Below are 21,274 nucleotides of genomic sequence, written 5' to 3' on the forward strand. Positions count from 1 at the left end.
ATAACATATGTAGTCTTGCATTTTATGAAATTACTTTGAAGTCAAGTAAACACTCTTAAAATTGTATTTGTGTTTGTATTGTGGTTTTATTTTTATGGTTGGAAGTGAGTCATGGGTCTTTTCCTCTTTTGACCTGGGATTTATAGTACAGCCTAGAAACCTCGGACACAAAGATGGAAGGCCTGTGATAAGAGTCATGGGTCTAGAATCCTCAGCCCAAAGGTTTCCAGGCCTGTGTTTCAAGGATGTCACAGGCCCTGCATCCTTGCGCCAGAGATTTCCAAAGTTGGTGTGGGAACTTCTGGTCTGAGGATGACAGACCTGTGATAAAATAGAGTCACATTGATGAAGAACAAGACCAGTCTGTTATTAAAAATGTCATTTTATTAAAATCACATTTAAAATTGGAACATATTAAAAAAACAGGTAGATGGCCATTCTGCATATATTTTCTGGCATTCATCTTTCTTGAGGGTTCATACCTATCTGAGAAGAGACAAAGGTTGGAGTTAGAACAATATCTCTTTCATACGACCCTCCCTAGAACCAAGAAGGCTAGCACCTTGGCAAAGCTCCTCCACAATTCAGTCTGCTCCTAACCTCACTGTACTATTTCAGACAGAGACAAAAAAATTCACTTGAGGGTTTACATATTTACTCCACTCCTACCCTACCCCAGTGAACACAAAAATTGGTGCTATGGCCTCTCTGTTTCTGATACAATGAGTGAGAGACCACTGCAGCAGAAAAGATCAGAAAAAGCCTAGATATTTCTCTACCAACTGCCAAAAAGCAAATAAAGAGTTTCTTGCACATGCTCAGACCTTTCAATGGGAGGATATCAGTGTCACTTGATCCATATGGCAGCTATCGACTAGTTAAAAAGATGATTCAAAGTGATTTGCCCTTAGTTTGGTCTCCTTTTCAACTTGTCCTGCCTTGCAGGCAAACGTTGGTTGCTATAGTTACCAGGTGTTTGTTTGTTGAGCACAGCCATAGACTTGAATAGGAAACATAAACGAATTAAATGAACATTTTCATTTAAATTCAAAGGCACTCTCTATGTATTCATTTCAGGGGTCCATGAATGAAACAAAAATGGATTCATTTGTTGCGTTTTAGCCATTGGTTTCAAACAAATGTACATCCTTACTATAGCATGGTTATTAGGTAAGATAGAAAAAGACTATTGTAGTCAAAGTAATTTATATCAATAAATGGAAAACGAATCCAAATGAAAAAAATAGGAAACATCATAAGTACTAGCAAGTTAGATGCAAAGCACTGAGAAGGCAGGCAAAAAGAAAATGTGAAAAGAAACTGGCCATAGAGGCAAAAACTTATAATAAAATACTTTTCATATACATCTGGATGAACAGCTATGCCAAAACCTTACGCTTCCAGTGCAGCAGCAGCTAAGATCTATGGTGGAAGCGCCCGGGATCACCATGGATTGCGATCCCTTGCCACATAAGGACCTATTTAAAGGAGGGGATGCCAGCATGGGGAGAAGGTGGAGGGTGCCGAAGAGGTACTTGTTTTGAAAATATTTACTAGGGAGGACAGGGAAGAGGGCTCAGGGATGGAATCGGTCAATGATATATTTCTTTAAATCTAGTGGCATTTGAGGAGGGAGCTGGCCAGCTGAAGAGTTTATTATTTGTGGTGATGGGGTGAGAACCAGGCCCAGAGGCCCATGGTGCTATTTTATTTTTTTTTTTTAATAGGATTGCCTCTTATCCAAATATCTTTTGAAGATATCTGATTAAGTGGCAGGTTATCCAGCCACACAAGGCTAGATAAATTTAGACCTGCTCTAAAGCAGGTCCAAAGTTATTTGGCTAAACTAATCAGATATATCCAATATTCGGCTAAGTTAGCTGGATATCTCAATCCCTCCCCGGAACACTGAATATAGCACATTTGCCATTTAAATGGATAACATTTGAGTTATCCATCTAAATGGCTTTTGAATGTGGACCTAAAAAAGACCAGGAGTCATTCCTTGAAGTTACTAAGTTGCACATTTAAAATAAATCTGAGAAAATACTTTTTCACTGAATGAACAATTAAGCTTGGAATTCATTACTGGAAGACGTGGTAAAAGGCAGTTAACATAGATAGATTTTAAAAAGAAGTTCCTAAAGGAAATGTCCATTATCCGTTATTAACCAGGTAAACTTGAGGAAAGCCACTGCTTATCCCTGGGCATAAGCAACATGGAATCTATCTACTATTTGGAATCTTGTCAGGTACTTGTGACTTGGATTGGCTACTGTTGGAAACAGGATACTGGGCTTGATGGACCCTTGGTCTGACCAAGTATGACAGTTTCTAAGTTCTTATGGTCTTGAAGAAATAACCCAAATTGAAATTAAATTAAAAGCAATAAGCACCTAAGGACATGTCCATTGTTTTCCCACATCTGATGCTAAATGTGACTTTTTAGGAGCAATACTGCATTATCTTCTGTGTTCTATATTCAAAATATGTTATATGCAGGAACTTTTGTTTTAAGTTTATATTTTATTTTTCCTTGGAATTTACCCATAAAAATGCCGAGTCATTTTTTTCCACTGATTTCTCCTCTTTTTGTTCATGTTGAAATGCATGCTGATTAATTCACAGAAAAAAAGAAAATAACAATTGAATATGAAGATCTCTAATTATGCGCTTAGGGAAGAATGTGGTGTCTGTCTGTTTGTCTAGAATTGATGGGGTGTACATGCACAACCTGCCAAGCCCTGAAGAGCATACGCATACATTCTCAGATTTATGCATGTACATACATGCTCTGCATACATACATCTTGGCTGATATATCATGTCTGTCCAAAACTGTGCACAGAGCTTGCATGTAAGTGCATAACTCAAAGACTCTGTACGGACATTGCTCAGCAGACAATGAGAAATGCATGTGCATGCTCCACTGATCATGGACATGTAAGAGTATGCTGTGGTTGGGAATAACAGAGTGCTAGGGTAAGGCTAGAAAAAGGGGAGTGCTGCAGTCAAGCTGCAGAAGTGAATGGGAGTTTGCTGGTGTTGGGCTGGGAATGAGGGTCAGAGGGTGTTGGGTTCAAGCTGGGGAAAGGGATCAGAGTGTAGTCCCAGCTTTATCTCAGCACATTTCTGCGCTCCTCCCCATCTAGGCCCCAACACTAACTTCCCTCCTCCCTTCTCAGCAGCAGCAATATGAGGTCCAGATGAGGAAGAATGCAGTCATGTGATGAGGTATGGCTAGAAGGTGAGGCTGGAGAGGAGGGGTGAGAATGATGTGGAAGACTGAACTGGGGTCAGGCCAGGAAGGGGGGAAGGAAAGGCTTAGGGATGAATATAGGGGGTGAAAGAATTCTTGGGAGGGGCTAGGACTGGGGATCAGAGTGGGCTGAGGTCAGATTGAGGAAGGAGGTCAGAAAATGCCAGGGTTGGGCTAGGAAGAGTGTCAGGGCTGAGATGGGGAAGAGAGACAGAGATTGCTGGGCTGAGTGTGCTGAAGCGGAGCTGGGAAGGAAGGTCAGAGTGATTTGGAGGTCAGGGAGTGCTAAGATCAGGTTGTGGGGAGAGTACTCGGGTTGGGGAAGGGTATCAATGAGTGATGGGGTCAGATTGGAGAGGGGTAAAAGAGAGTGCTGGGGTCTAGATGAGGAGAAGTGGCAGAAATTGGTAAGGTCTGCCTAGGGAGAGAGAGTGCTGAGTTTCTTCATGCTGGTATACCCTCCTGTAAATAATAGTTTCTGAACTTTCAGAGGTTTCCTGGGATATATGTACTTTATGTTTTGTTTGTGTACTGCCCTACTTCTCTTTTACCTTTTTCTGCTCTTGGTAGTTACCAGAGCTGCCAAGTACTGTTTTTTGAGGTTATATAGCAACACGTTATACCATTTACATTCCTGCTTTATTAATTTGAAATTAATACTGGGATGTAAAGGTATGTAGCTATTCCACATCTTACCAGGGTAGTCTATGAAAAGACATATGGGGGCAATATTCAGCTACTGAGAGGCTCAGATAGTTTCATAAGAACATGCCATACTGGGTCAGGCCAAGGGTCCATCAAGCCCAGCATCCTATTTCCAACAGTGGCTAATTCAAGTTACAAGCTTCTGGCAAGTACCCAAACATATCCAGATAAACATATCCAGCTAACTAGCAGAGTGTAATCAGTTGCGCTGTCACACCGCTGAATATACCCGTCTATCTTAAAGTTAACCGGATATGTTTATTTGGCTAACTCCAAATATCAGAGTTAGCTGGTTAATTTATGTGACTAACTCCGCTCCTCACTGAAATGCTTCTCGTCCACCCCTGGAACGCCCTAGAATTTAGCTGCATAAGTCTCTCAATATGCCAGTTTTGCCTTTTAGATGGATACATTTTTAGTTATCTGTCTAAATGACTTTTGAATATTGACCTCAGAATGTTTCAGGACTTTCTGGCTGACAAATAGATTTTAAAAAGCCCGCGTGCGTAACATTTGGGGGTTATGCACATGGCCCGGCTCTGTGCGCACTGCGCATATTTTCGAAAGGGCTCGGCCATGTGCGTAATCCCCGATACACGCCGAAGTACTGGGCCAACTAAAGGGGCAGGTCGAGGGGGGCGGGGTGGGAGCCGGCTGGGACAGTGGCCATTAGACCTTGTCCCGGGGAAACACACGCCAGCAGCTGGCCAGCGTGCGGAAGATGCTTCTGCTCCAGAGGAGCAGTAGTATAAAAACAAAAAAAATAGGGGATACTTATGTTTAGTTTAGAGGTCAGGGAGGAGAGGAGAAAAGGGAGGAAGGGTAGGTAGGGTTATAGGAAAGTTCCCTCTCAGTCCGCTCCTTCATTGGAGCGGACTGGGAGGGAACTGGTTAAAGGCCCGATCGCGTCGCCGGATATTGTATTTTTTAACATACACGCTGTGACACGCGCATATTATAAAAACAGCACATTCATGTGTGCATGCCGGGAACCGCGTGCACATGGACATGTGCACATGGACCTTTCTAGGGAGGTCCATTCCTCAATGCTGCGCATCCCCCAATATTGTAAAATCTCTAGAGACACCATGTCTATATTGGTCCACCAATTTCTTAAGGATCTATAATTAAAAATTTTGGAGGCACCACTCATTTCCCAACCTGTAGAGAAGAGAGTGGATGCAAAATATAAAATCAAATCTATACCAGGATTAGACAATAATCAGCTGCCTCACTAGTAGGTAGTAATGGAACCACCTATAAAAAGGCAAAGAAAATAAGAACCCATGTCTCAACTCCAACAGTCAAGGGCCAGTAGCAGCGGGATTTGTTTGCCAATAAACTATTCCATTCCACTGTGCTATCAGCATGCATATCTTCCTACCAGTTGTTAATGGTGAAGCAAGGAGGAGAATCTTAGTGGCTAGAGCAGTGGGTTATAAGCCAGATTTTTTGGCTTGCATTAAGTCTTACATTGTTAAATTATTCTTAAATTAAAGTATTCTTATAATAATAATAAAAATAATAATAATTAAATACTTCAGTGTAAGGGCACAGCCTTACCTGGGCTCAGATTGGTATCCTTTATACCTGAGTACTGGTTTCTATGTCCTGCTCTTCCATTTATTCTGTGTCTGTGAGTAACTTTGCCTGTTTCTGGATTGGTCCAGCAGGAATCCAGCCCCTAGTGCTCAGGATATTTCAGGTTTTCTCTGAGCTGGGATCCTTGTTGATTCATTGCCTTGGATCTTCTCCTGTTTTGCTCCTCCAGCCTGATTTGATCCTGAAACCTGAATGTTATCCCAGTCCTTGTTCCTTGTCCCAGTCTAATCTGCCCGTCTGGTCCTCCCAGTTGGTATTTTTTCTCAGTAAGGCTTTGCTAGATTGCCAGACATGCTGTGAGAGCTAAAAACAGCCTTAAAACAGTGCTTATAATTTGCTCCTGGATCTTGACTCTAGTTTGTATCAGGGACCCCAGCCCTCAGCTGCCCATATCCCAGCTGAAGGTCCAGACATACAATCACTGAAATGCTTCAGGAAGGAGTGTCCAAAGAGCAGTGCTGAGATACTGATGGCCCATTTTCTTCTAGGACCCCCTTACAGCCCCTTGGGTGGCAATGAAAGTGAATTTTGAGCAGAAAAAGACAACTGGAAAGCATAATGTCAACATAATAGAATAAAAATGGAAATATATAAAGTACTTGCAATCAAACAGATATTAAAAAAAATTCACTAATCCAAAAGCAAAAAGAAGCAATCCTTTTTTGTTTTTAACGTGGAATTGATACACCAAAAGATATGACCGCTGACACATCCGAATTGATTAGACTCCACAATAACCTTTCCAGGCTAAATTTGTGGAGATACTCACTTTTTATAAATGGCAGCTTAACTTCCTGGATTTAAGAAGAATAATATAGATGTACTGACAAACTGTTCGATAGGTGGATTACTAACAGAGGTTCTCCACTCCACTACATAAATCACACAAACCTAATTTACTTTTGCTGTGCAAACCTTTTGGCAAAACAATGCTCTTTTTTTTTCTTCGTCATTCTAAAAGAAATAAACAGGATTTTTTTTTTTTTTTAAGAAATTTGGCACAGCAAACTAATATGTAGGATATTGGAAATTTCACCTTTAATAGTGCTTTTCAGTGAATGCTTCCAACAAGCATAGCTAGTAATAGCAATTAATGAAGAACAAACCTTCTAGTCCTGAACCCTACTTAGCATTCTGGGTGCTCATTTTATGCCATAACCCATGCAGGATTTGTAAGGTTTTGCTGTAGATTAGGAATGCAAAGTGTTGTAATTAAATACCACTCACAAATTATCCTGAAAGTTATCAACAATCTCAATGAAATAACATTGTGGGTGAGAACAGGCGAAACAAAATGTGAGACATTATTTTTCACTCATGTTTGGATTTTAATTGCCCATCTAGAGGATACTATATAAAGGCTTATTAGGAAAGAAATGAACTTTTTTTCTACATTTAATGGCAGAATATCAGTTGCCATCAAACAAAAATGTCAAAATTAAATAACAGGATTTTGTTTCTTTTTTTGGTATCCAGAAGTAAACTTATACCAGTCAATAATATTACTCAGTGTCCATGATTTAGGTTTCAGGGCTGATTATTGACCAAAATCTGTGAGGCCCCAGTAGGCACTTCTTGCCACCTGATAGCAGACAGCCTCGGTGGGCCCCTTGGGCTGTTTAGTCCTCCAAGCTACAGAATGTGCCAGCCCTTCCTAACGGCGGCCTTCTTGCTCATGCCTGGACACAGTTCTATTTCAGGCTTCCAGTCTGCACTTGTCCAGAGCTTGCTCCTACTTTGTGGTGCTATGTTTCACTTCCTGTTTGGACCTAGGTTGCTTCATGCATCCAGTATTCCTGCTTGTCCCATCGTGCTCCTGCATTGTCTTCTAACTTCCAGTCCTCCTGTGGTGGTTGCTGTCCTGCTTCTGTGGGTGCCTTCATGTATCCAGGTTTGGGTTCAATACTGCCCAGTGTGTGCCTCCTGTCTCCTGTTTTCCCTGTCAAAGTCCTGCCAACTGCCAGCACCTGAGGGCTAAACCCATGTGGAAGGTGACAAATGTAGGCAGAAGGTGCTTGTCTCTCTTCTTTTTTAGAACCTTTCAGATTCACCCTGTCTGTATACTACCTGCTCTTAGCTTTATGGTCACACCTCCAGCTGACTATGCCGTCACAAAATCCTTAGAAAGAAACTAGAGCTTGGACTGATTCCTTTGATCAGGAGACCAGAGACCTCATCAAATTAAAGTGTTCCCTATTTTGTATTTATTTTTTAATTAAGTAAGGCTGATTTATTTGGCACCCTCGACATTTTATTTGCTGATTATTCATAATAATATGATGGTAGTCTCTGCCTCTTTATTTGGAGTATGTGTGTAACACTGAATATCAGTTATACAAAAAAACTTTAATTTAATTTCATATAATTTATTCACTTACAAACCACCTTTCTGAATCATAAAATTCAATCAAAGCAGTGTAAAAATACAATATAAATAAAAAATAAAATAAAATAAGAAAAACCTAGCAATCAGTGAGCTGCTAGCATTGCATGTCTACATTAGAAAATAAACAAAATAACATAAACATGAATGGACAACAGTAATACAAGTAAGAGATGCTCCGATCCTTCACTGACAAATTTGCCTTAGCTAGGTCTAGGGGTTAAATTCCAGCAATTTGCTGACCATTCCTAATGACTTTTTCCTCAAGGTTAGTCTGGATTAGACCACAACCCCCTATAAATTCAAGGGAAGCATGAGACAGTGAGGTGATATTTTTCAAATTCAGTGGTGGAAGAGATCCATAGTGGACTCCTATGGGCCCCCATGGCCTATTCAGAGGGATAGGGGTTTTGCATTTGCCAGTACCCTCAAGGGAAGAATTGTTCCTTGGGAAGTGGAGAGGAAAGTTGGAATTTGTTTTGTTTTTTTTGTCTGGGATTTATTTTTGAGACCTGTTGCCATCCAGAAGGGAAGTCATCCCTCCTTGCAGAAGGACTGGATATGGAACTGTTTTTCCCTACTACAAAGTAGAAAGGAGGGACAGCAGTGTTCTGTGTTAGAAAACCAGTTGTTTTTCTTTTTCATTGTTGGAGGGATTTTTTCCAGTTAGGATGGGGAAGGAATATTTTGCCACAAAATTCTTGCCTACTCAAGAAAGTAGAGGAGTTTTGGACTCTTTGTGACCAGAAAGGAATAGTGACTCAGTGTGACAGCATCGAGAAAGGAAAAGGCACGTGTTTTATTGTTGTTGTTGTGTATCAAGATTATCTGAAGTTTATGTTTTGTGAATTGGACTTTGAATGATTTTTCCTTGGTTGCAGCAAAATTTAATTATTTTGAACACCAACTCCAAGTTTCCAGCTTGTTTCTTTTGAATCAACAGAAGTCATAAGTCAGGACATCTAAGAGTGTGTAGAACTGTGCGAGCAACTAAGGAGAGAGGGGAGACTGTGTGACTGGGTCCTAACCTCTGTGAGCCTAGGGCCTGGAAGGTTGTCCTCCTGCTTGCCAGCAGAACCCCAGTGCCTGACTTTAACTGTGGACAGTGTCAGAGAGTGAAAGGGAGATCCAGGAGAGTCAGTGGCCCCAGGAACTGTTGTGAGTCCCTGCATTCTGGGAGAACCCTGAAAAGGGATCACACACACACACGCAAAATAATCAACATGAAACAAACTATAACATAAAACCATAGAGATCATCAAAAAGGAGCTCTCCCACCCCCTCCTCCCAGGACTCTCCATTACTAAAATCTCTCATCATCTTGTTTTTAGAATTAGAAGGGAATGATGTAACAGGCCATCATCTTTGGTCTCTCATAAGTGGTTGATGCAACGTGGTCAACTGTTTGCTCAGCAGTTTATGATATCACAAATAAACTGATAATTACAGTAATAACAAATGAACCTGAAAAAGATGTACTCGGAATAAATTTAAAGGCTGCATAATATACCATTTACATAGGATATAAATATGAAATAAAGGTTTTGTTCTTACAGTTCACTTGTAACTTAACCAGTTCTAAGTTCGATGAAACCAGCATCCATTTGGTTATTGACTGTATAATTTTCATCAGATAAGTCCTGAGTCTATAAATCAGGACATCTGGAGTCTAAGAACTTGTCTTGGATGTGTTTGTAGTCATTTTTCCTGAGCAGGTAAGACTTTGTGACCAGGTTTTTTTTTTTTGTTGATGTACCAGTAATCTCCATAACAGAAATAAGAGAGCTGCTGTATTAGCTTAAACACTCTGGTTAACAACAAAAGCAAACCTGAGGGAGAGCATACAGTGGACAACTGCAGACATAGCTATGCACAGATTACTTCAAAGCACTAAGGAATGTCAATCTTTTCAGGGTCTTTCCTCCACAGTGGTGAGAGGGAAGGGGGGGGGGGGGGGGGGGGACTGGCATGAGGGGTGCTAAGACAGCAGAAGTAACCCATGAAACATTGATGTGGGGTTTCAAAAGATCTTAAACTTGATTGCCTTTAGAACTGCTTGAAAAATACAAACAAACAAATTAAACTGTTTCAGTTTTTTCAGACTCCCCTGTATTTTGTGAAGCATGTGCATGAGTTTAGTAATACTGCACCATTTTACTATGAAGACTGCACATGAAGGCATTCATGTGGAACCAAAGGTCAGAGAGCTGTAGAAAAGCAGACTCCAGGTAAACAATTGCATTAAAGATTTAAAATTGTAATACATTTTTTCAGTAACAATTGAAGCATGTCTATTTTTTACCAGGTTGGACTGCAAAGATTCTATGGTAAAAGTTACATAGAATCAAGGGTAGAGGGCGACTTCATAAGTTGGTGGTGCACCAGAAATTTGTTGCTACCTCATGACTCAATCAAGAGCATGTTTTGTGATGTTTTTTGGAAACTTGAAAATCAGGCTTCACATGTGTGAAAGTACCACTTGAATATAATCATTGCCGCTTGAATGAATATAATCACTACAACTTTTTTTTCTCAATATAGAAAAACTCGTTATAATCTCCTTCTTACATGAATAAACAATCACATTCTTAAAATTCAATGAAACAGTTGCTTTCTTAAAACATAATATCACATCCTAGACAAATTTGCATATGCTCTTACATAGGACATATGCACAGGAAGGGAAAACATCTCAAAAGGTCAACTCTTTCTGTACCTTTTTTAAAGACAATTACAGAAGGGGCAGATTTGACCAAGTGAATTTGGGATGACAAATAGAATTTATACAAACATGAGAGAGAAGGACTCATTCTGAACAAGAAGACCATTGTTTGTAAATGTTATAAATATCGGGTCCATCAGAACCATTTATTCCATCCCTTACTTATGATCCTTTCACATGAGATTGGCTCTCCTATATTTTTTTCATTTCCTGGGGTTGAGATTTTTTTTCTCTAATTCTGCTACTAGTACTACAGAATCTTCTATAGTTAGACCTCTGTCTGCTTGGCTGCCCCCTGGTCCTGAGGACCTTCGTATAGTTATCTTTTGTAACTTCATACTATGAGATGTTCACAATTTGAAATTTAAAAAATGTAAGATATAGTTTAATGTACCAAAAGAGGAAATGAGAGATCTAGGATGCTTCACAAATAATCCGAGATATGTGGTAAAGCCCTCTGATAAAAGTTCCATGATAATGATTGCCGACCAGGCAATCATTATCATGGAACATCAATAATATGTAAATAAAGTCCTCCATCATTTTTCTGATATAACATTCTATAAAATACTATTCGATGATCCCACATCACATCTTGTATTAGAAAACTATTAGAAATATGATATATATTTTGGAGTATTTGCTGAAGAGTGATTCTTTTTTTTATATATGAGATGATTTATATTACTGAAATAAGAGATTTAGGCCTGGATTTATCAAAATGCACTAAATATTAAAGTGCCAGAATTTATATATTTCCTACATATAACCACTGGGGGGAGTTTAAGGAGGGGGGGAGGAGGGAAGAGGGAGGGAGGGAGAGAGAGAGAGAGAGAGAGAGAGAGAGAGAGAGAGAGAGAGAGAGAGAGAGAGAGAGAGAGAGAGAACCTAGCCATAATGCCCTCACCCTAGATAGGTATTTATATCTCTATGGGAGGCCCACCTAGTAACCCGAGGTGAGGTTACTAGGTGTCTTAGTGTAGGAATTAGTGTAGGGGATAGGGGCCACTTTGACATTCAAAGTGAGAAGTATGAACAGAACAGTGCTCTCTTGTGATGATTTGATGACCTTCGGAGTGAGGAAACTCACCCAAAGATGAGATTTGTGCAATGTTCTCTCAACCTAGCTTGATGTTACCCAGGTAGAGAGTCCATCAAGCTAGGTTGAGATAACATTGCACGCTGTTCTGTTTGTACGTCTCACTTTGAATGTCAAAGTGGCCCCTAACCCTACACTAATATCTAAACCTCACCTCAAGTTACAGGTGGGCCTCCCATAGAGATATAAATACCTATCTAGCATGAGGGCATTACGGCTAGGTTCTCTCTCTCTCACTCTCACTCTCACTCTCACTCTCACTCACAACTTGGCTGGCTTAAAACAGCACGCACCCCTAACTTTTTGTATAAAATGGCACTCTTATTTTTGTTTGAGTTATGAGAACAGAATTGCATGTATAAAAGGAGACTTTTTTTCATAGAAGAGAGCACATAGTCTAATGTTTGGAGAGCTCTGGGAGCAGGCAATACAGGAGTGATGAAACACAGTTGTATCAGGAAAAAAAAGAAGTAGAGGTGTTGTTTATTGGACATAAGAAGAAGGAAAAAGACAGAATACCATTGGTGAATTTTGAAATAAGTTTTCCCCTCCTTCTGTACATATGTGAATTTATCTATCCTATGGTATTATGTTGTAAGAAAGCGATTGTGCTATTGAATTTTAAATATATGTGATTTTTTTAATCTAAAAAGGAGACTATCATGAGTTTTTCTATATTCACAAAAAAAGTTTTAAGAGCAATGATTATTTTCAAGCAGTACTTTCACACATGTGAAGCTTGATTTTCAAGTCTGAAAAAATACCACAAATATGACTGTCCTTTGAAAAATTAAAACAGAAATTTTTTGCACAGAATATTTCTATAGCATTTTTGATGATTCAGAGTTGTTTATTTCCTATATTTTTTGTATCTGGACTTATTCAGCTACATACGTTTCCATAAGATTTTGAGGTAATATATATAGAACTAACATTACACTCCTTCATCACATGTAAAATATCAACTGAACCAATATTTGTTTCTCTATATAAATATGAGGCTAGGGGTGCAGTCCTATCTTGCTACCATTAACATGGTGGCAGGGAGGGTATTGCCATTGCGATACCTCTTTCTGGGGGACATTTGGTCTGGGAGGTATATTAAGTTTAGGCTCAGGGAATAACTCCTGGCTATGGCTTGCCAAACTATTCCAGCAGCCTTGATCTCACCTCCCCCCTCCTCCCAGCACCAGATACTCATCCCAGGTGGGTGTTTGGGTTTAAGAGGAGCCTTGTGAGCTCCTGATTGGATCACCCCACAGTGGATGTCGGTTGGGAGTTGGGCTTCACTGAGATAAGTTCATATCTTATGGCAGTTTGTCTCATTATTCCCCATAATGGCATTTGGGCAGATTTGAGATTCTCACATTTTTTATTGTGTTGCATTCTCCCAAATGAGGAAATCAAGAGGCCATGCTGGTAAGAGAGAGTCAGCGAGGTAGGGGAACAGGAGTTCAGAGGAGTCAGGTCTTGTTCAGCCCATGAGCCTGCAGGAACCTTCCGACCAGGCAAATGATTTAGAGGAGGCTTGATGCCATAGGGCCTTTGCAACATCAAGATAAGCTTGGACCTCCCATTGGAGCATTAAGTGGGCCAGGAGCATTGGGGCATTTCGATCAGGCAAGGAGAACAACTGTGTCCTCACCCACAGATCAAGATGGTAAGAAGGTAAGGGGGGAGGAGTTAAGATGGCAGCCTGAACGCCATCCTTGCCTCTGCTCTGCCATTTCTCTTTTGGATTATTTCCTTTATTCTGTATTTGGAGCCCAAATGGAGCTCCTAATTCCTTCAAAACGGAACGGGAAGGTTCAGCTCTATCCCTCGGAGCCTTTACCGGCCTCGGGGCAGTTAACCATCGAGCAATGTTTGGCACCTGTGTTGGATTCCAGGGCTCTCGTTCCCTTTACTGGGGGGAGTGCAGGAGAGCTTACCTCGGCTTTGGAAGAGGCATCTCTGAGCCCCCTTGATGACCATTTACCGACTGCTGCATGGAGCTCCGTAGCTGAACCCTAGTCAATGGATCCTGATGGGGATGTTTTGTCAGCTGAGAGAGAGGGAGATTCGGCAACTGGCAGCCCTGCTCAAATACCTTTGGCGGCATTAGGAGGTCACTCCGGATTGTCTGGTTTTGGCGCAGTGTCTTCTGTGCTCGGGGAGAGTGAGACTCTTTCTCTCCCAGGTTTTCAGTCCAGCGTGTCCATCTTTTCTCCAGAGAAACTGGCTGTTGTTACATTAGATTCCTTTTGGGACCTTATGGTCAACCTTGGGAAGGCTTTTTCAGAGTGTTCTTCAAAGGTAAGCGCTGTGTCCCTTCAAGTTGACACCATGGCTAAGAATAACATTTCACAATTTCAGGAGATGTTGGGGGAAAATCAAGGAGGTGGGAAGTAGAAATTTGTTCTATTAAGGAGTACAAACTTCTATTATCTGAGACTGTGGTGCCTTGAATAGAAGAGTTAAATATATAGAAAATAGACTGAGACATTTAAATTTGTGATTATTAAATTTTCCAAGGGTAGTGGAGAAAATTTCTCGTGTTACTTTAAAAAGATATCTTACAGATATCCTTGCTTTTTCCTCCGATTCTACCCCTATCCTTGATAAAGTTTATTTTCTATCATCTCGCTCAGTCAATCAACCTCAATTGCAATCCTCGGAATGTAATTTGACTGCCTTCTTTGAATCCTCAAATTATGAAGTCTCTGGCAGGCTAGTTTATTAGTTTCTTTTTTTACAGAATATGATTAGAGTTTAGTAATGAAAAGTTATTTTACAAATTTTAATGCTTTGTTTTTGGGTCAGAAGGTGAGGATATTTCCAGACCTCTTTCGAATCACTCAGGCATGTAGGCAAGGATTCCTGGCCTTGCACCAGGAAACCCAAGATATTGGGGCATCTTTTTTCTTGAGATATCCCTGCAAATGTATAGTCAAATTTAATAAGGATTGTTTGAGGGTTTTTTTGTACCAGAACAGTTAAAAGCCTTTGTTGACTCAAAGAAAAAGTGATTCATATTGGTATTGCCTATTTTGTCATCAAATTGATTGTTGTACATGGGTCTTCTCAGGTTAAGTCTTTTTCTTAAGATGTGATTTTCCGTTATAAAAATTTCCTTTATTTTCCTTCTCCTCCCCTCATTATATTGGGGGCTATGGATGTATGTTTTATTGCCTTTACTTGTTTCATTTGCTATATGATTGCCACATCATATTTTCTTTTACAAAGTGGATGCTTTGTTATAATGTTAAAAAATTCAATAAATTATAAATAAAAAAAATGGAAAGATGATAGGAAGGTGGGAGGGGATGAGTTGCTAATGACATCCTTGCCAGTTGAGCTGGTCATGAGGAGGATGCTGTCAGGAAGGAAGTTAATGCTGCGATGAGTCCCCACTTCGTGCCAGAGCTAGAGGCAGGATCGCAAGAGAGTGCAGGCAAGTGGGGCGAGGATCTGTGTTTCGAAGAGGCAGCATGTCTGTTGGGTCTAGTGATTGGTACAGGAGCACAGACCCACAAAGGGGAAAGGGCGTGCTAGGGGAGCAAAGGGCAAAGACCTGGTGGTATCAGGAAGGGGAAGAGCTAGTAGTGGCAGGGGTTTCAGCGTGAATCCTTTCAGTCCTTTTTTTTAGGATACAGCTGGTGCACTAGAAGAGGATGAGTCAGGGTGGCCAAGGTAAGCATCAGATTTTACCAAGGCATGGTGTCCCTCTTCTGGTTTTGATGGTGACATCAGCAATGGGCCAGAGTGGTTCCACGGTGGGTAGGGTTATATATTGAGCTGGTATGAGGGTTTCGTTTTTGGAGATGATTTGCCTGGTGGATTTGAAATATGCATGTGTGGTGATGCGCCAGTCTGTGATTTAGTCCCTGCGCAGGAATTAGTGTCTTCAATCATAAGATCGGAACAGGATTAGTTACAAGTAAGGGAAAGTTAAGGTGGTTGCGCAAGGAACTACATTCATTTTCCAGGTATTCTTGCCTAGTTCTGGCAGGTAGCCAGTGGACAGGACTCGGGATTGGATGGAGTCACTGATAGTTTATCACAGGTGTATAAAAGAGGCTTCTGAACTAGTATGGGACACAGTCAGGGAAGTCAGCTAGACAGACAACCATGGAGACAGATGGTGAAGAGAGGGATCCCGAAGCAGCTTTTACCGGACTTAGCCACTAAGATGAGTGAATTTTGCCAGGTTTACTGTAAAAAGGGAAATTCTGAACTGATTTTGAGTAAATGAAAAGGAAAATGTTTTGCAGATGTGAGAAAGATGAAATGGAAACTAGAGGCTAACCTCTGTGTAGGATTTTTATGTGTTGTGTACTGCTGAGAACTATAGAGTTAGTGCTGCAACCAAAATAGACACTAAAGTATTAACCCAAAAGAAATAGGAGGAAAACATTTAACTGCAGCCTTGTGAATTTGCTTATGATTAGCCAGCTATGACTCTGAACTGCACAGCAGGAATGTTCCTCCTTAATTAGTTAACAAGCTGTATCTGAAAGCTACTCCAAAGGAAACATTTCTCTTAACCTGAAAGGAAGAAACGTTGAGGTTTACAGGACAAGAAGCTTTGACAAAGTGACTAGCATTACTGAGGAGTTACATAAGAAAAGGCTGGCTTTGAGTGGTAAATCTTTACACTAAAGGGCCTGTGGATTACGTGTGTGGCCAGGCCTTGTGCATGCCGCACGCATTTTAGAACGGGCTCGGCCACGCACGTGCTGAAGTGCCGGGCCCTGCAAAAGGGGAGGGACAGGGGCATGGTCTGGGTGGGCCGGGACAGCGCCACTAGCTGCTGTCCTGGGGAAGCATGTGCCTGCAGCCAGCCGGTACACAGAGATTACTTCTGCTCCCGGGGAGCAGTAAATATTAAAATAAAAAAGTTAGGGAAAGTTAGGGTTAGGTGAGGGGTCGGGGAGGAGAGTGGAAGAGATAGGAAGGGTAGGGGTTAGGGATCGGAAAGTTCCCCCCCAGTCCGCTCCTTAATTGAAGAGGACTGGGAGGGAACAGGAGGAGGCCCAATTGCGTCGCCATGCGTAATTTGCTAAAATCACCTCCCTGTGAGAGCAAGTTGTGGGCCACCATCGGACTTTATAACATGCTCATGCCGGTGAGCACATGTTATAAAATCGGCACGTCCATGCGCAGGTCTTAAAAATCAACCCCATAGTGGGAAGGTTGCCCTGCAATGGTAAAATATTTTGGAGGCTTGCAATCACACAGAAGAGAAGACCCTAAGTGGGACCTGTATCTGAAAAGAGGGAAGTTACCTGGGAACAATGCTAGGAAATCAGAGGTGCTATCTGGCTGTAACCTAACCAATCTGAGAAGTTGCACTGGGTTGTTTTTTTTTTTTGTTTGTTTGTTTTCCTGGAATCAGAATATGGCTTATACATAAGAACATAAGAATTGCCATACTGGGTCAGACCAAAGGTCCATCAAGCCCAGTATCCTGTTTCCAACAGTGGCCAATCCAAGTCACAAGTACCCTGGCAAATACCCAAACATTAAATAAATCTCAAGCTACTATTGCTTATTAATTAATAGCAGTTTATAGATTTTTCCTCTAGGAACTTATCCAAACCTTTTTAAAACCCAGCTACATTAATTTTTGTAACAATATCCTCTGGCATGAATTCCAGAGCTTAAGGATGGCTGCTGACTGAAAAGAATTTTCTTTGATTTGTTTTAAATGAGCTACTTGCTAATTTCATGGAGTACCCCCCTAGTATTTCTATTATCTGAGTAAATAAACAATTTACATTAATGTGTTCAAGTCCTTTCATGATTTTGTTGACCTGTATCATATACCCCCTCAGTCATCTCTTCTCCAAACTGAACAGCCCTAACTTCCTTAGCCTTACTTCATAAGATAGCCGTTCCATGCCACTTATCATTTTGGTCACCCTTCCCTACACTTTCTCCAGTGCAACTCTATCTTTTTTGAGATGTGGTAACTAGAAGTGAACACACTATTCAAGATGTGGTCTCACATGGAGTGATACAGAGGCATTATGACATCCATTGTTTTATTCACTATTCCCTTCTTAATAATTCCTAGCATTCTGTTTGCTTTTTGGTCGCCACAGCACACTGAGCCGACAATTCAATCTATTATCCACTATGACGCCTAGATCTCTTTTCTGGGTGGTAACTCCTAAGATAGAACCTAACATTGTGTAACTACATGTTGCAACCATCCCTTCCCGACGGCTTCACTCCGCCTACCATTCTTTCTTTGCACCTCCTCTTGCTATGGATGGATGCCTCGCTGCTGCGGCGTCTACCTGCCATCCTCTCCGGTATCCCCGGACCGGCTTGGGCGCTGCCTCCTGCCATGCTCTGCTGGTATCTTAGGGTGCACGTGCCGCGCAGCCCTCACTCTTATTTCCTACTTGGCGCGAACCTCAGGGGCGTCCCTCTGTGATGACATCATGCTGCCCGGATATTTAAAGCCTACGATGTTTGCTGGCCTTTGAGTTAGCAAGGGGGATTCTTACGGATGGGACAGCAGGCAGATGCCGCAGCTACTCTGCCTCTCCAATTTTCCATTGGACTCCCCGCTCCTCGGGGGCTTCACTTGCTTTTCAGATCGCTATCAGGAAACCGGTACTCACTCCTCGAGGGCCCATGTTCTCTGACTCACTGCCTGCTCCTACCTTCTCTTCTGCCTGGAAGGATTCGCTATCTTCAACACCAGTGGGTACTATCATCTTCATCTCAGAGCTGTTCCCTGGAACCAGGTACTCGCTTCTCGAGGGCCTGCCTCCATTCCAGCCCTAGTGTCATCTCCTACGTGGAACCGCTGTGTGAGTACATCACCTTCAAGCCTCTCAGCTCTCAGGGATCAGGTACTCGCTCCTCGAGGGCCTGCTCTCCCTATCCTGGGGTTCTCCATACTGGGGCTTTGTGCATATTCCACTGTATTCATTATTCTCAGTTCTTTCCACTGCAGCACTGCTACCGGAGGAGTCGCTGTTCCAGCGCCTGAGGGATACTAGCCCAGCCAGGCTACTGCTGCTGCTCACCACTGCCATCTCTGGTGGCTTCAACACATTGTCTATGTCTAATAAAAGATCAATCTCTGTGATTGTGTGTCCTAAGCTGAGCCTGACCTGTGGCCCCTCACGGGACTTCACCCCCCGTGGGCATGGTCCGCTGCCACAGTGTCTAAGGGTCCACCCAAACCTCATTAATTATAACAGATTGCTAACTCCATGGATCTGGCACAGCTCAATGCCTTACAGGCCGTCCCTGGCCTGGCCCTGCGCATTGCCAAACAACAAGACGCCTTGGAGAAACTCACTTTAGCGTTTCATCAGCTACAAGCACAGAAGACGTAAGGTGCTACTTCCTGTAATGAAGGTCAGTTACCTGAAGTAACTATAAAGACTATGGTACCTCTGGCTGCTCCAGTTCATTTCTTTGAAGAGATTCAAAGAACTAGAGGTTTCCTAAACCAATGCTGCATGCATTTCGCATTGCAGCCTGCACACTTCCCCACAGCCTACGCCAAGACTACTTACATTCTATCTTATCTTGATGGAAGGACCTTCTCTTGGGCTTCAACGCTGTGGAAATGTAAGGATCCAATCCTGCAGGATATTGATGGATTTCTAGAATTATTTAAATCCATTGTTGATGATCCTGCTCGAGTGACTGTTGCTGGTTCTGTCCTGGTGGACCTGAAGCAAGGCAACCGACCACTGGCTGATTTTGCAATAGAAGGAGACTCGTGCTAAACTTGCACTTCGGATGGTTCCAGCAGTACCTGTTGCCAGAGGAGAAGAACCGATGCAACTTGGTCGCAGTCATTTGACTTCAAAAGAGCGAAGACTTCGGAAGAAGCATGGCCTATGGTATGTACTGTGGACAAGCTGGTCACGATGTCCCAACATGCCCTATTCGTCCGGAAAACGGACAGGACTAAGTTTTGCAGGAGGACTGTTCTTAGGCCTTACCACGCCTTCTCCTCCGCTCTCTCTACCAGTCTCCCTGACTTGCGGACCATCTACAATCCAAAGTCTTGCCCTTGTGGACTCGGGGGCAGGAGGCAACTTTATACTTTGATGCCTAGTGGAACATTTGAGGATTCCTCTTGTTACTTTAGAAGCTCCACTACTCTTATCATCCATCCATGGAGAGCCTTTGCCCGGTGTTGTGACTTGTCGCACTGAACCAGTGACTCTTCGCACCGGAGCCATCCATATGGAGACAATTCCCTTCTTTGTGTTAGAGAAGGTCATGCACCCTATTGTTCTGGGGTTACCCTGGTTGCAGTCGCATCAGCTTCAATTTGACTGGTCCTCCTTGGAACTCTCCCGCTGGGGCCCAGGTTGTCATGACAGTTGCTTCAAGGAAGTTTCTCCTGTTCTCTGCATGCCTACAACTCCAGTGATGGCAGGACTGCCGCCTCAATATGCATCATTCAGTGATGTGTTTTCCAAAGAAGCTGCTGATATCCTCCCGCCACACAGATCTTATGACTGTGCCATTCGGCTGAAACCAAACACTGAACCTCCTAAAGGACGTGTCTATCCACTCTCTGCAATAGAGAATAAGGCTATGTCTGAGTACATCAAGGAGAATTTACAGAAAGGTTTCATTAGACCTTCAAAATCACCAGCCAGCGCAGGATTCTTCTTTGTGGGAAAGAAGGATAGAACCTTACGTCCTTGTATCAACTATCGAGGTCTGAACGAGATTACGATTAAAGACTGCTACCCCCTGCCTTTAATCTCAGAGCTGTTTGACTGGCTTCAGGGGGCCAAGATATTTTCAAAATTTGACCTGAAGGGGGCCTACAACTTAGTCTGGATTCGCAGTGGTGACAAGTGGAAAACGGCTTTCAACACTCGAGACGGCCATTTTGAGTACTTAGTAATGCCCTTCGGCCTGTGCAATGCACCCGCTGTGTTCCAGAACATGATGAATGACATTCTGCGGGATTTGTTGTACAAGAGTGTCGTAGAGTACTTAGATGACATCCTGATATTTTCTCAGAATCTGTCTACTAATCTAGAAGACGTCAAGTAAGTTCTACTAAGACTCCGAGAACACCGACTCTATGCCAAGCTATCCAAGTGCAAATTCCATAAAGACTCCCTGCCTTTTCTTGGCTACATTGTGTCTAAAGATGGCTTCTACATGGATCCCCAAAAATTAGAAAGTATCAAGAATTTGTCCCAACCTCCCAGCCTGAAGGCCCTGAGATGATTTTTGGGGTTCATCAATTACTATAGAAGCTTTATAAAGAACTATTCTTCTTTAACGGTGCCCTTGACTGCTATGACCCAGAAAGGGGCCAATGCTTCTAAATGGTCTATGGAGGCCATTTCCACATTAGAAGATTTAAAGACTGCCTTTTCCATAGAACCATGCCTACATCATCCAGACCCCACAAGCCATTCATCGTAGAGGTCGACGCCTTTGACGTCGGTGTGGGGGCTGTTCTGAGCCAGACTGGAGATTCCAAGTCCTTACGTCCCTGCTCTTTTTTCTCATGACG

At 42.2% G+C, this 21,274-nt stretch overlaps 1 long non-coding RNA gene across 1 annotated transcript in view; it reads right to left on the bottom strand.

Moving 5' to 3' along the window:
• Window positions 1–377: 377 nt before the first annotated feature.
• The window catches only part of LOC115097330, a 47,651-nt gene continuing 26,754 nt past the window's right edge, over window positions 378–21,274 (bottom strand). The window contains exon 3 of the long non-coding RNA XR_003858262.1: window positions 378–486. This is a non-coding gene — a long non-coding RNA (uncharacterized LOC115097330). The remainder of the gene's footprint in view (window positions 487–21,274) is intronic.

Source organism: Rhinatrema bivittatum, chromosome 8, assembly GCF_901001135.1.
Source record: "Rhinatrema bivittatum chromosome 8, aRhiBiv1.1, whole genome shotgun sequence".
NCBI lineage: Eukaryota > Metazoa > Chordata > Amphibia > Gymnophiona > Rhinatrematidae > Rhinatrema > Rhinatrema bivittatum.